This window comes from Ambystoma mexicanum, chromosome 3q, assembly GCF_040938575.1.
Source record: "Ambystoma mexicanum isolate Mex_15411 chromosome 3q, UKY_AmexF1_1, whole genome shotgun sequence".
Classification (NCBI taxonomy): Eukaryota; Metazoa; Chordata; class Amphibia; order Caudata; family Ambystomatidae; genus Ambystoma; species Ambystoma mexicanum.
Genome location: NC_090926.1, coordinates 557008420 through 557021439, shown reverse-complemented (window position 1 = coordinate 557021439; position 13020 = coordinate 557008420). Strand labels below are relative to the sequence as shown.

Here is a 13020-nt window from a genome sequence, read left to right as displayed (position 1 = left end):
TGGATGGGATTGCAGCAAAGTTGTGCGAGAAGCATCAGCAAGGACCTGGAAGGATTTTTTAGAAAATCTGCCCCTTGTTTTACTTTTTTTAAATTGTCAAAACGTAAGTACAAAAATTAGTGATATCACTTTTCTGCCGTGGGCATAGGACCTGATCTTCGGCAAGGACAAATGTCTACTCCCTTTTGACTATTGGGGTATGCGCTGCTGATAACAAGTCACTTTTGTGTGCATTGCAAAAAATATGTTTGTTAAAGGAGGTTTATATTTGTTTCATATATGTTTAAAGAGGAATTATTAATAATTTATATACAGTGATGTAACATTATGAAACATTTACACTTATGAAAACGTATTCAATCGACAGAAAAAACATTGTTAAAGGAACGTTACGGTTAGGATGTACTGCACCCTTGGGACACTTCTGCCCCAGCAGTTAGCTAATGGCTTCCCAGCTTGGGATCCTCTGGCACTTCCCTCCTGGACTGCCATGAGCACTTGTCCATCCGTACTGCCCCTTTTAATTATGCACGTCTGTCACTGCACAATGCATGTGTGCATTTATAGGAGAACTATGTACAAGTGTTTGGTATATGTATGGGAAATGTAGGTGCTAAAGAATTGTAGAACATTGTTAAGTGGCAGTTGGCTGGTTGAGTTTTTTAAGTGATTCAGAGATATATGTGTCAATGATTTAAAGCAAGCAATGAGGGAGTGTTACAAACATAACAGTAAAGAGAGTAGAAGAGCTGTTTAGTGTGATGGTGTGCATGCACAATCTGGGTTTTCTAATAAGGCCTGGGCTAGACAGGGGAATGCAGAGACTGCAGATAGTTATAAACGGCAATGGATTATGGTGTTTATTGTATACTAAAGAGAAGAATGTCAGACAGAAATGTGTTTCTGTGCTTTTTTCTTTTTCTCTAGTTTACAATTGTCCATAAGCGTATTTCTTTAGTGTGAAAGGTGGTTCCTTTATTGTCCCACAGATGAAGCCTCCATGGATACAACATTGGTTGAAGAAAGATGAGGTAGAGGAAGACAGCATACTACTTCTTTAGAAACGAATAGCCTTTCTGAGAGCATTGCAGTGTTTGGATTTGGTGCGGAGGTGCATGGAGGTGGTTGCATAGGAGTACTGCCCAGGTATTTGGTGCGGAGGTGCATGGAGGTGGTTGCATAGGAGTACTGCCCAGGTTGTCCGCGACTGAGTACATTTTACTTTGGTAGCTTTAGCCTTTGATAAATTTCCAACAGTGGTGAAGAACTGCACACCCATAATTCTCTCTGGGTGCTAAAGGTAGGCCCTTCTTCTACCTCATCTTCTTAGTCTTCTTGAATGTCTTTTGAAGTATTGCACTTCTTTCGTTGTATAAGTCCTCCAGCTGGCGGTGGTGGTGGCTCTTTGGGAGGAGGGATGGCAATAGTTGATGCCATTTTTAAGATAATTAGCAGTTTTCATAACATTCTTCCAAGTATGTGCTGTGTGCTAGATTGTTAACAGATAATGATTAAGAATAGTTGTAGGAGTTGTGCAAGGGTAAATTTTGAGCTTCAAAGTTTGTAGTTAAGCTGAAAAATGCAGTTCTGAACTGTTCACGAAGCATGGACCCATTGACGAAGTGCAGACTCGTTCGCGAACACGTCATCATGTTGCACAGGAGTGCGTGGTCATGTAACACTGTCTCAAAAGTTCACAATGACATCATATGTTCACGAACATCGCCGTACACAAAAACAGGGGAAAGAGTTGCAAGAAGTGTATAGATGTTTTAAAAATGATGCTAGAAGGTGGGGAATGGCAGAGTTGTAAGGTGAACCTTTCTAAATTGGAGATAAATATTGCTATATTGGGGTAAGTATGATAGTAGTAAGATGTAGCAAATTAGGGTGCACTGGAAAAAACCCATGAAATTCACTGAACACACTTTGTCAAAGTGATGTTATGACTAAGTTGCACTATCAAAAAGCTAAGAAATTCAGTTGAGTCTGGATGCTAAAAAAAGGAGTTCCCTTCCTACAGCGGGAAGCATGCTGTGTGCCACGTCCTGCTAAAGAAAGGAAAATCCTTTTCCAAGATGGCCAAAGCCCATGCCCCATGGATTGTGGACACTGGCCATGGGTGCAACCCCTGAACACTGGCCATTGGTCATATTATGTGTCTATAGTGGAAACTGAACCTGGATGCAGCCTTGGTCCAGTGGATAACGAGGGCTGTCTGGTGTGGCTAGGGTCATGGTTGAGCCTCATGCCCTAGACCACGGGTGCACAATTTACGGCCTGCGTGCCAGTTGCAGCCTGCCATGCTGTTTTCTCCGGCCCGAAAGCAACAAAGACTTTCCTAATGGAGGGCGGACCGCAAGCAGCATCTGCTGCCCTCCATTAGGAACAGTCTTTGTTGGTCTTCCGGGCCGGACAAAACACTGACCCTCATTGGTTCAGTGCACACGCACCACGTAGCTCCTACGAGCCACGTAGTGCTTGTTTGCTGCACCAATGGAGTGCCAGCACTACGGCTGGCGTGGTCAATAAGGCTTGATGTGGGAAGGCATTTCACCGTTGCCACGCCAGCCGTAGTAACACAAACTTTGCCAGAGTTCCAGCTAGCCTGCCTTCCAGCATGTCCGGTAAGTAGGGGGTGAGGTTGGGTCTGCCTGTCTGTATGTTTTTGTGTTTGTGTTGTGTTGAGATGTGGGCAGAGGGTTTGGTCGGGTCTGGCTGCCTGCATGTTTCTTTGTGTGTTTTTGTGTGTATGTTGAGATGCAGTGGCGGTGGGAGGGGGGGGGGTGTCGGGACTGGCTGCCTGTATTTTGTTTTTGTGTTTTTGTGTCTATGTTGAAAGACGGAGGTGGGCGGGGGTCGGGTCTGCCTGCCTGTATGTTTGTTTTTTTTGTATGTTGAAATGCAGTAGTGGGGGGTACGGGGTGTCGGGTCTTCCCGTCTGTATGTTTGTTTTTGTGTTTTTATGTGTATGTGGAAATGCAGTGGTGGGGTCGGGGGGGGTCGGGTCTGCCTGCCTGTATGTTTGTTTTTGTGTGTATCTTGAAATGCAGTGGTGGGGGGATGTCAGGTCTGCCTGTCTGTATGTTTGTTTTTGTATTTTTGTGTTTATGTTCAGATGCAGTGGTGGGGGGTGGGGGGTCAGATCTGCCTCTGCCTGCCTGTATGTTTGTTTTTGTGTGTATGTTGAGATGCGGTGGTGGGGGTTTGGGGGGTGTCGGGTCTGCTTGCCTATATGTTTGTTTGTGTGTTTGTAAGTGTAAGTTGAGATGCAGTGACAGAAACACCCACATTTAATGAGCCGCACACTTCGCTGCCCCAGCAACTATCACTGAGGGGAATAGAGACAGCAAACCTGCACACACACTGTACCACAAAGGGTCGAAAGACACATTTCATTCCCACGTAGGAAAAAGAGGGCAGGGACAACAGAGGCTTATGAAGACTTACCAGTAAAGACCCATCCCAACGCAAAGAGCAAGCACAGATTTGCCTCAGTGTTAGGTGATAACCAGAATTTGAATATCTATATAAGAAAAGGTAAACATTGGAATACTACAGTACATTTAAGTTACATAATTGTCACTACGGCAAGAGAAAATAAACACCTTTCGCCATGTGATCTATTTCTCAATTTCTACTCTACGATTGCCGTGTGTTACAGTTCTGTAAGTTGTTTATTCCTCCTCTGGAGAAAGCACATTTAACCAAGCTTCTTCTTTTCTGTTTATTAGGAGTGTAAAACCTCATTGAGAGTGGTAGACAATGTCAGGCTTCATTGTAAACGCCATTTCCTAAACTGCATACAGGCAATTCAGCTCGTAGTGAGCATTTTTGAAATGGCCTTTTTAATATAACAATCTCGCTGACATGCTTATGAAACACAAGTGAAAATGGCAACACCAAACACCAGAATGCCTAATGTGGCTGAGGAAACAAAATGGATTAGATTTAAATAAAAAGATGTGGTTCTTTTTAATGCAGTACTGAAAGAAATCAAGATTTATTTTCCCCTAAAAACGTTTTATCAGACGGAATATTGTATTTTGCAAAAAAAAAGAACATTGATAGACGTAGAATATTAACAAACAACGTTATTAATTGAGCAGCTGTCCAAGAAAATAGCATCAGTGAACTGCAAGCTTTCACCAGCACGTGGCCTGCTTCCTCAACCAACGTGCTTCGTCAAACAATATGCTTCCTCAAACAATATGCTTCCTCAACCAATATGCTTCCTCAACCAATATGCTTCCTCAACCAACATGCTTCCTCAACCAATATGCTTCCTCAAACAATATTGTTCCTCAACCAATATGCTTCCTCAACAATATGCTTGCTCAAACAATATTCTTACTCAACCAATATGCTTCCTCAACCAATATGCTTCCTCAACCAACATGCTTCCTCAACCAATATGCTTCCTCAAACAATATTGTTCCTCAACCAATATGCTTCCTCAACAATATGCTTGCTCAAACAATATTCTTACTCAACCAATATGCTTCCTCAACCAATATGCTTCCTCAACCAACATGCTTCGTCAAACAATATGCTTCCTCAAACAATATGCTTCCTCAACCAATATGCTTCCTCAACCAATATGCTTCCTCAACCAACATGCTTCCTCAACCAATATGCTTCCTCAAACAATATTGTTCCTCAACCAATATGCTTCCTCAACAATATGCTTGCTCAAACAATATTCTTACTCAACCAATATGCTTCCTCAACCAATATGCTTCCTCAAACAAGGATAGAGATATTCTTCCTCAACCAACATGCTTCCTCAACCAATATGCTTTCTCAAACAATATTCTTACTCAACCAATATGCTTCCTCAACCAATATGCTTCCTCAAACAATATTCTTCGTCAACCAATATGCTTAATCAACCAATATGCTTTCTCAAACAATATTCTTACTCAACCAATATGCTTCCTCAACCAATATGCTTCCTCAAACAATATTCTTCGTCAACCAATATGCTTAATCAATCAATATACTTCCTCAAACAATGTTCTTCCTCAATCAATATGCTTAATCAACCAATATGCTTCCTCAAAAAATAAATGTCTATCTCATTAGTGCCATAGGAACTGAAAAGAAATGTAAAATTGCATCAGCTCTTATCTATGAATCCAGATGCATAAGCTGTGTTTAATAAATCACAGGTGGGGGGGTTATGCTACTGGAAGAACACTAAGCAGACTGGAGGCCTCTGGTAGCTGAAGGCTCTGAGCCTTCAAACAGAATTGAAATGATGTTGATTTCACTGAATCATTACACAATGTTGCTCTGGGATGGCTCCTGAAAATAGGAATTGATTTCGGGATTGATTACAGGTTGCTGTGGACCAATACAATATTTTAAAGTGCCACGATTGAGATTGTTTGAAGCAGATGACTTATGATAAAAGGAAGCAGCATGTCCACTGCTTGAACATCACCCCTTGTAATCTGAAACCAGTCATCCTTCACATCGCAAAAATCCCACCACACTACCGTCTTCCACAGACCCACTCGTGCTCACAAGGTGGAGATTATGAGGTGGGATGCAGTTGTGCTCCTGTGTTATGTTGTGCAGAACTGTGCATTATAATGGGCCAATCGCTAGATACAGCAGAGTCCATTCCACAAAAGAGCATGTTGATTACGCCTAAAATGTTGAAATGTAACATTGTTGATATGGACATTCAGTTAAACCTCGTGAGTCCATGGGACATGTTTTCCCTTTGTACAAGAAATGCAAATGTACACTTTTGTACACTAGCTCAAGGTCCACAGTGGATTATGGTGAGCTCAGATAACTTATGTATCACAAGGCCATAGATCAGTGACACTTTTTGGGTTATTTATAGTAATTTTAATTGTTCTTTTATAACATATTTTATACCAGAGATTAGTTTCTAAGCAAGGGATCGGGATTCGAACCTGTGCTGTGCTCCCCTCACCAATAGAGGCAACATGTTAAAGGGATCGGTTAGTGAATGTATTTAACATACCAGTGTGAATTTGCAAACTTTGCAGCTAGATACATTTGGCCTGTTTTTTTGCCCTCTTCATTCATTTTGCAGATGATATTTTTTGTCAGTTCTCTTTGGGGCTAAACATCAATGGATACATAAATGTGGACAAAGTTGTCCACAATGATGCAACTATTAGGAAGAATGGAGCCGTATAACCTGTGGTAGGTCAGAATAAGGAGATGGACAGGAGGTGTTGTGCGCCACTTTTTTTACTTTCTCACCAAAAGAACCTGAACTATCCCTTTGTCTCAGATTCTATATAAAAGAAAAGAAACCATGTTCAAAATGGTACTCGTCAGGATGGCAATAAAAAACTAATCACGTCCTCTGTCCAAACCTATCCTATCCTTCACTCTGTTCCTAACATTACCAAGAAAGAAAATAACTCAGCATAAGATACAAGTAGCCTCTGGGCCGTTGCGCTGGCATGGGGGTTGGTCTTTTTTATGTTGTTCCATCCAGTATGTACAAGTGTCTCTCTTTTTGTTTCATGCCGTCTGAGTACCGTTTGATATTCAGCAAAGAGGGTACCCCTGATATCCTTTAACAGGCAAGCCCTAGGTGTTCTGGTGTGGGAGGAGGTCCTCAGAATTCAGTTTGCCTCAGGTTTTGGTTTCTCGCCCGCTCTTTGGGTAATTGCCTGCTCAAGTAGACACAGGGATGGCAGACTTTAGATCTGCAATCACTAAGCCCAGTAAAGCACCAGGACTGTTACCACTAGAATGGCCACTACCTTTTGCTGCCCTCGCCATCCCTAGACCTAACACACTCAACACTCAAAAGCATGGAGAAGCAAATAAACGGGTACCGCAGATTTGGGAAATGGCTAAAGTCAACATTCATGACACTGTTAAAGGGAGAGATAAGGCCATGTTTAGTGAAATAGAATTGAGTCCACACTAGACCGAGAAGTTCCTGGAGAACTAAAGCAGCAAACCTCTATAATAGGGAGCAAAAGTAATCTCGGCAGACACAGGAAGGTAATCAGGAACAGAGGACCTCTCCCAACTGCACAGATACTCACATATTCCTACCAATATGCGTACTCCCTCCTCTGCATCAGAAAACAATTAGAATGTCACTATCCCCCATGATTAGCTTTGGCCTAGCTGCACACATAATTACACACCACGATGCACCCCTCAACGATCTTTTGAACACAGCAATACCCCACAAAAAGAATTGGCTTAACTGCACACATAATTCATATACAAACACCACCTCTACTAGAAGGCAGCTACCCATGACAAATTGGCCTAGCTACACATATACTATTGGTCTCACCTAACCACCACACCACTACTAGCATTAGAATGCCGCTACACACCACAAACATGTGGTCCAGCTGCACACATACTGAGTGCACACATGCACTGCTAACCACCCTATTTTTTACTGACCTGGACTATGGTGTCCGAGGGTGTTCAACCAGCAGTGCATTGAGATCAAATCAATGATTAAAGGCACTATACAAATGCCCAATAACATAACATAAAATAGCATAAAATAACATAACATAACATAACATATATGTTCTGGCACTTCATCTTGAGGTATTGTGTCCCTCACCTCAACAAGGTTCTAGTTTTGATCACCCTGCTTAGGGATATGTTTTCTTGTGCCCAGTCGTGGGGTTGTGCTTCTCTTAACCTGCTTTGGCATACTGTTATTCTCACCCCACTATGGGGTATGGTTCCATGCACACCATTTTGGGGTTGTGCGCATCTTGTCCTGCTTTGGGATACTGTGATTATCACCCCATCCTTGTGTATGGGTCTGTGCACTTGAGGCTGTTCATCTGTTGTCCCAGTTTGTGGTACAGTGATTATCACCCTGGCATGGGGTACAGCTTCATGCATCCTGCCTTGCTGTATGATTTCAGGCCCCCAAACTAGAGGTATGGTTTCTTACAACCCATGTTGGACTTTGGCTTTGCTTTGCCCCTCTAGAGCTATGATTACTCTATCCCTGTCCTAGACTGCGACCTTGGGAACTCTGCCTTGGGGCATGGTTTCCCACTGCCTGCATTGGGCTCTGGCCTCTCTCACTGCCACTAATACTATGGTTGCTCTCAGCCCACCCCGGGTTATGTTCTTATGCACTGCACCTTGGGGCAGGATTTCGTGCAGCCCATGTTGGACTCTAGCATTTCTCATCCTACCGGAGGTTGGTATGTCGCACTCCACCTCAGATATGTTTGGCCCGGTTTATAGTCAAAATACCGAAAATAGAAATCTCGAAAAAAAAGCACGAATTAAAAATCTCGAAAAAAAAATATCACATTTTTTTTCAATGCGTTTTTTTTCAAAATGGGGGGGTTCCCCTCCCAACCCCCCTTTTTTCATTTTTTTTTATTTTACCCCTTTTTTTTACTTACCTGACCCCAAAAACACATATAAATAAATAAATAAAAAATTCGATATTTTTTTTTAATTCGAGATTTTATTTTCGGTATTTTGACCGACCACCGTTTGGCCCTTTCCTCCCTTGCCCCTGGGAGCCTCTGTGTACCTTTAACTTCCTTGCAGTCCTCTGTGGGTCCCCGTGCCAATCCTCCATGGAGTGGATTCTTCATCTGTTCCACTCCACGGATCTCACGGATCTCTCTCTCTCTCTTCCTTGATAGGCTCTTTATCCCCCTGTCAGGATGTGAGAGTTTTCATGGCTTGCTCAATTCCAGCTGAATCGGAACACACAGAGGGTCAGAAACCACACCAACCACCCATCCAGATATGTTCCAGTTATTAGATACTTCAACTCCCATGTAGGCTCCCCCTTGAGGAGGGGACGAATTACACAGAATCATCACAAACTCCATTTGCAAAGTGTATTACTTTCTAAAGCACAGCCAGCAGAAAACAAACACAAAACGTGCATAACCACATTTATGAATTGTATTACTGGCCAAAGGACATTTAGTGAAAACAGAAAATGCACGTGTATCCTTGTGTTGTGTACATGATATAGGCAGGAGAAAATATCCAATTATACACACAGCAAATCCGACTTTAAGATCAGCCTAGCTTCTACTCTCTCTTGGGGACTGTCTACATGAGTTTTCTGTACGTGATTTGGAAAATAGCCCCTGCCAGAAGAGCAACATCCAGTAAGGGGAAGGTGGCCAGCCTAATATGCAACATGGCACATTATGTAACATCGCATGCTGGGGTGAGGTGTGAAGACATAATCGATCTCAGCAAGAAATATTGGGAGAAGTTGGTCACCAAGATGGAGGTGAGAACCCCCATCACACAGTTCCACAATAGGTGGGACAATGTATTATACTGGAAAGCAGACATGCTTGGGAATCTGGGTGTGCAGCAGGAGGACTGAACAAAGTCCCCTGCATGCATCGTGGACTACCCATGGAGACTGGATGCTGCTGCTCACTAAGCAATGCTAGGCCCAGGGGCCATATTAAGAGGATCCCTGGCTTACACCACCACACACCACTCATGTAGCAGAAGCTTGTCACATGGAACTAGCTCAGGATCTTTACCCTTCAGAGGACTCCCTTAATAAGAAGATACATGCAGACATCACAATTTCCCTGGGTGTGCTGAAGTCCAAGATATACCCTGCCCTATAGTGGCCATTCCCCTGCCTTTGCATGGCAGAATATTTTGGGCCATAGGTGGAAGTTGACAGGGAGCCTGGAGATCACGACAGACCTGCATCAATGTAGAGAAATTCAAGCTTGCATGCATGGTCACTGTGCTTAAAGATCTTTCAGTTTTCCAGCATCAGTTCAAGACCAGTTAAGCAAGCAGAGACCCAAAGTACATAGGTCTGCTGTGCCCACTCTTCTCTGCACATGCACACACAACGAATATCCAGAGGTCAGAGACAATATAATGGCTTGCTACATGGGCTTGATTTAGGTAGTAGGTGGAAATCATAGAGAAGCAGGATGGTCTAGCGGATAGTAACCAATTACATTGGCCAGCACAAATCCAAACACCCCATTTCAGAGCTAAGCAATGGTGATCATAGGAAGTTGGAAAAGGTAACTGTAGAACAAGTGTGCTTGTCACAGAAATGTGAATGTTTGTAGCCGCTGGTGTTGCACTGCAGCGTGCTGCAGAAAGGAGTAAGGAAAGGAGGAGGTGGAAGTGGGAAGGAGTAAAGAAGCAAAGAAACCTGGGGAAAGAAGGAGTTGATGCTGAAAAAGAGAGAAGAAAGCTGGAGAATGGAGAAGATAGACGAGGAGGTGAAGTTGGGAAGGAGAGGAGGAGGCTGGAGAATGAATGAGATAGAGAAGAGGAGAAGTAGCAAAGGAGAGTTGATAAATAAGAGGAAGGTGGTGAAGAAGGACTTAAGGAATACATAGGAAAAGGAGTAGAGATGAAAGGAGGAGGGAGCGTGTAAAGACACAGAAACTATTAGAGATCATTCAGGAGGGGTTAAGAAGAGATACAGAGGGAAGTGAGATGGGGTGGACAAATTAGAAATATGTGGAGCATGGAAGAGAACACAAACTAGAACAGAGGGCATAAAAGACCCCTTAGGAATGTGAATGTCCCAATTTACAACACAGGTGGAGGAAGTTGGGGAATAGAGCAGGAAGAGCTGACAAACTATGGAACCCAGCGTAAAGGACATCTTAAGTGCCAGAGCCGAGTGAAGCTTCTGTGGCCTGCCCTCTGCTGCTGTCTAAGCCTGACACGCACAGGCACCTAGGCCCTGAGGCCAGGAAACAAGCAGACTCTTCAGAACCAGTGAAAGCAGGCAGAGAAAACGGAGACTTCTTCCAAAGAAACAAAGGACCAATAAAGAAGTGCAGGGCCAGTATACCCTATAGCACACAGGAGACAGACAACCCATACATTTTGAAAACATTCACAGACAGAAATTCAAATTATAAACTACATTAACAGCTATATATGTGAAATCAAATTGATTGTAGTGGCACAAAGGCAATTACAGGGACAGCAAAAAGTTCTAATTATCCCTAAGAGCACCTCCCACTGATCATAGAGAGTGGTGATTTGCTGCCTGTATAAGAAATGGATACAACAAGAAAAACACACACAACCTTGCGTGCAGTGTTTAATTGCCGGTTTCTCAACCATTCCATATCTTAATCAAAGAACTACAATGAGTATTTGTTAGGGTATTTTGCAAAGTAGTGATAAGGTCAGCACCATTCCCAGTAAAGGTGACCGGGCCGTTAAACCACACAGACTCTGCCTGGCAAACAGCTCTGGGACAGAACCTTGGATTAAGAGGCATATTAGAACATTTTTCTTGGACTCAGAAGCTTTTGCTTGTTTGGAACTGATAGTGAAAACCCCTGTGTACGTTTGTTGTCTTCTCTTTAGTTAAAACAGATTGTTACGATTACTGTCTCCCATTGGCTTTTAAGCTTTTTTTTTGAATCACAGAGAATCCCACCTATGATTGTACTCCTTTTTCTATAGCTAGGTTAGAAGTAAGAGCCTAAACAGTGAATAAGACCAAGACACCAGATGCCTGAGAATATTCCTTAGTGGGAGGTAGGATTACCATGGGCATAAGAGTGGAGTTGCAGGAATGTTCTACACGTTACTTGAATATAATCAATGTCCATCCCAATTAAACACTGGTGTAAATATTCTAAACGGGAGTCAGAGTGTTGTTGATCCCACTATGATATGAAACAGGAGTCTGTGAATCCCAGACAAGCTATAGAAGCATACATTGGTGTTAAGTGAAATAATTGTGAAAGTTCTGTCTTATTTAACTTTCAACTTACTTTAAAAAAAGATTCAACTCCAAACTTTAAATTAACTGTAAACTGGTCTTACTCTACTATATCCTAAACTACTCTAAAATACATAATGATGTTCATTATATTCATGCTAAATACCACATACGTTTTTTTTTTCTCAGATGGAATCAGCAGGAGTTTCGTCTGGGATATTCCAGTGCTGTGGGGAAGTCATTTTGGAAGAATACGTTTACACCAGTGCAGGAATGATACCTCAAGAAGTGTCAGCATATTGAAATGACTCCACATCGAAGAAGGGGAAAGAAAAGCCCACTGAAAGGAGCAAAGCGGTGGACATTTAACATCTGTACCAAAGTTAAGACTGTGGCAAGTATGAACTCTTTTGAGTGTGACGTTTCACAGGATATCATCACTTCGCCCCATGGGGGAGCCCTTCCCTTTGAGGCTTGGGAAGGTAAAGCCACTACCCAATAGTCCTCCTGGGCTAGTGGAAAGTGGGACCTCAAAGGAAGAGAGTACCCCCATGGAGATAAGGCCTCTGGTTCTGTGAAGGCAGTCCCTACCCCTGTTTTCCTTGGGATCAAGTCCCTGTCAGAAAACCCTGATAAAACAACTGTCTGTTATGGTAATGCCTTTTCCATTTTTGATCCGCAAAATAATATGACTCAGACAAAGAAGAGTCAAAGAAACCAGCAGGTTAGTAGCAGCTTGCCTTAGCATAGTACTGAGAAGAGTTGGCCCCAACGAGACATAAAGATTCTCTCAACAACAGTAAAGAAGGACTTTGGCTTTAAACTGGGGAGGAACCAACTACAGGAAATAAAGACTGAGAAAGGACAGCAAAATAGAAAGAGCAGCCGGCGTGAAACCAGTCCAGGCCAGAAGGTTCGAACCTGGGAACACAAATCTGCAAGAATGCTGATCCCCAGTGTCAGGGATATCCAGGAATGGCCAGCAGAGTGCTGCAATGAAAATCAGGCTCCTGACCAGTGGAAGAGGAGAAAAGAAGGCAGTGATGGCATGAACTTGGGGGTTTGGACCGTGTGGTCCTGCAACTACACCAGGACCATGTGGCCCAAGTCTCTGCGGAGTCGCAAGGATGAGATGGGAGCAGAGTGAAGAAAGGATGGGCTGAAGCAATGCGAGACAGCCCATCACCCCAGGAAGAACCAGCTACATAGTCCCGACTCAAAACAGGTAACGGGAGAACTAGAGCCAAGATACCCTCAAGAGTAATTTCCCTTGTCACAGTAGTGACACCCAGAGAACCAAGAAACAAGAAAGC

General features: G+C 43.1%; 1 protein-coding gene across 2 annotated transcripts in view; it reads left to right on the top strand.

Moving 5' to 3' along the window:
• KCNMB1 (potassium calcium-activated channel subfamily M regulatory beta subunit 1) overlaps window positions 1-13020 on the top strand; it is a 107875-nt gene that overhangs the window by 34518 nt on the left and 60337 nt on the right. Inside the window, exon 2 of one of the 2 annotated variants that reach the window (XM_069654322.1) lies at window positions 11897-12101. The gene's annotated coding sequence lies outside the window, so the exon portion shown is untranslated. Of the gene's footprint in view, window positions 1-11896; window positions 12106-13020 lie in introns of both variants that reach the window. The other variant, XM_069654323.1, reaches the window with a different exon arrangement.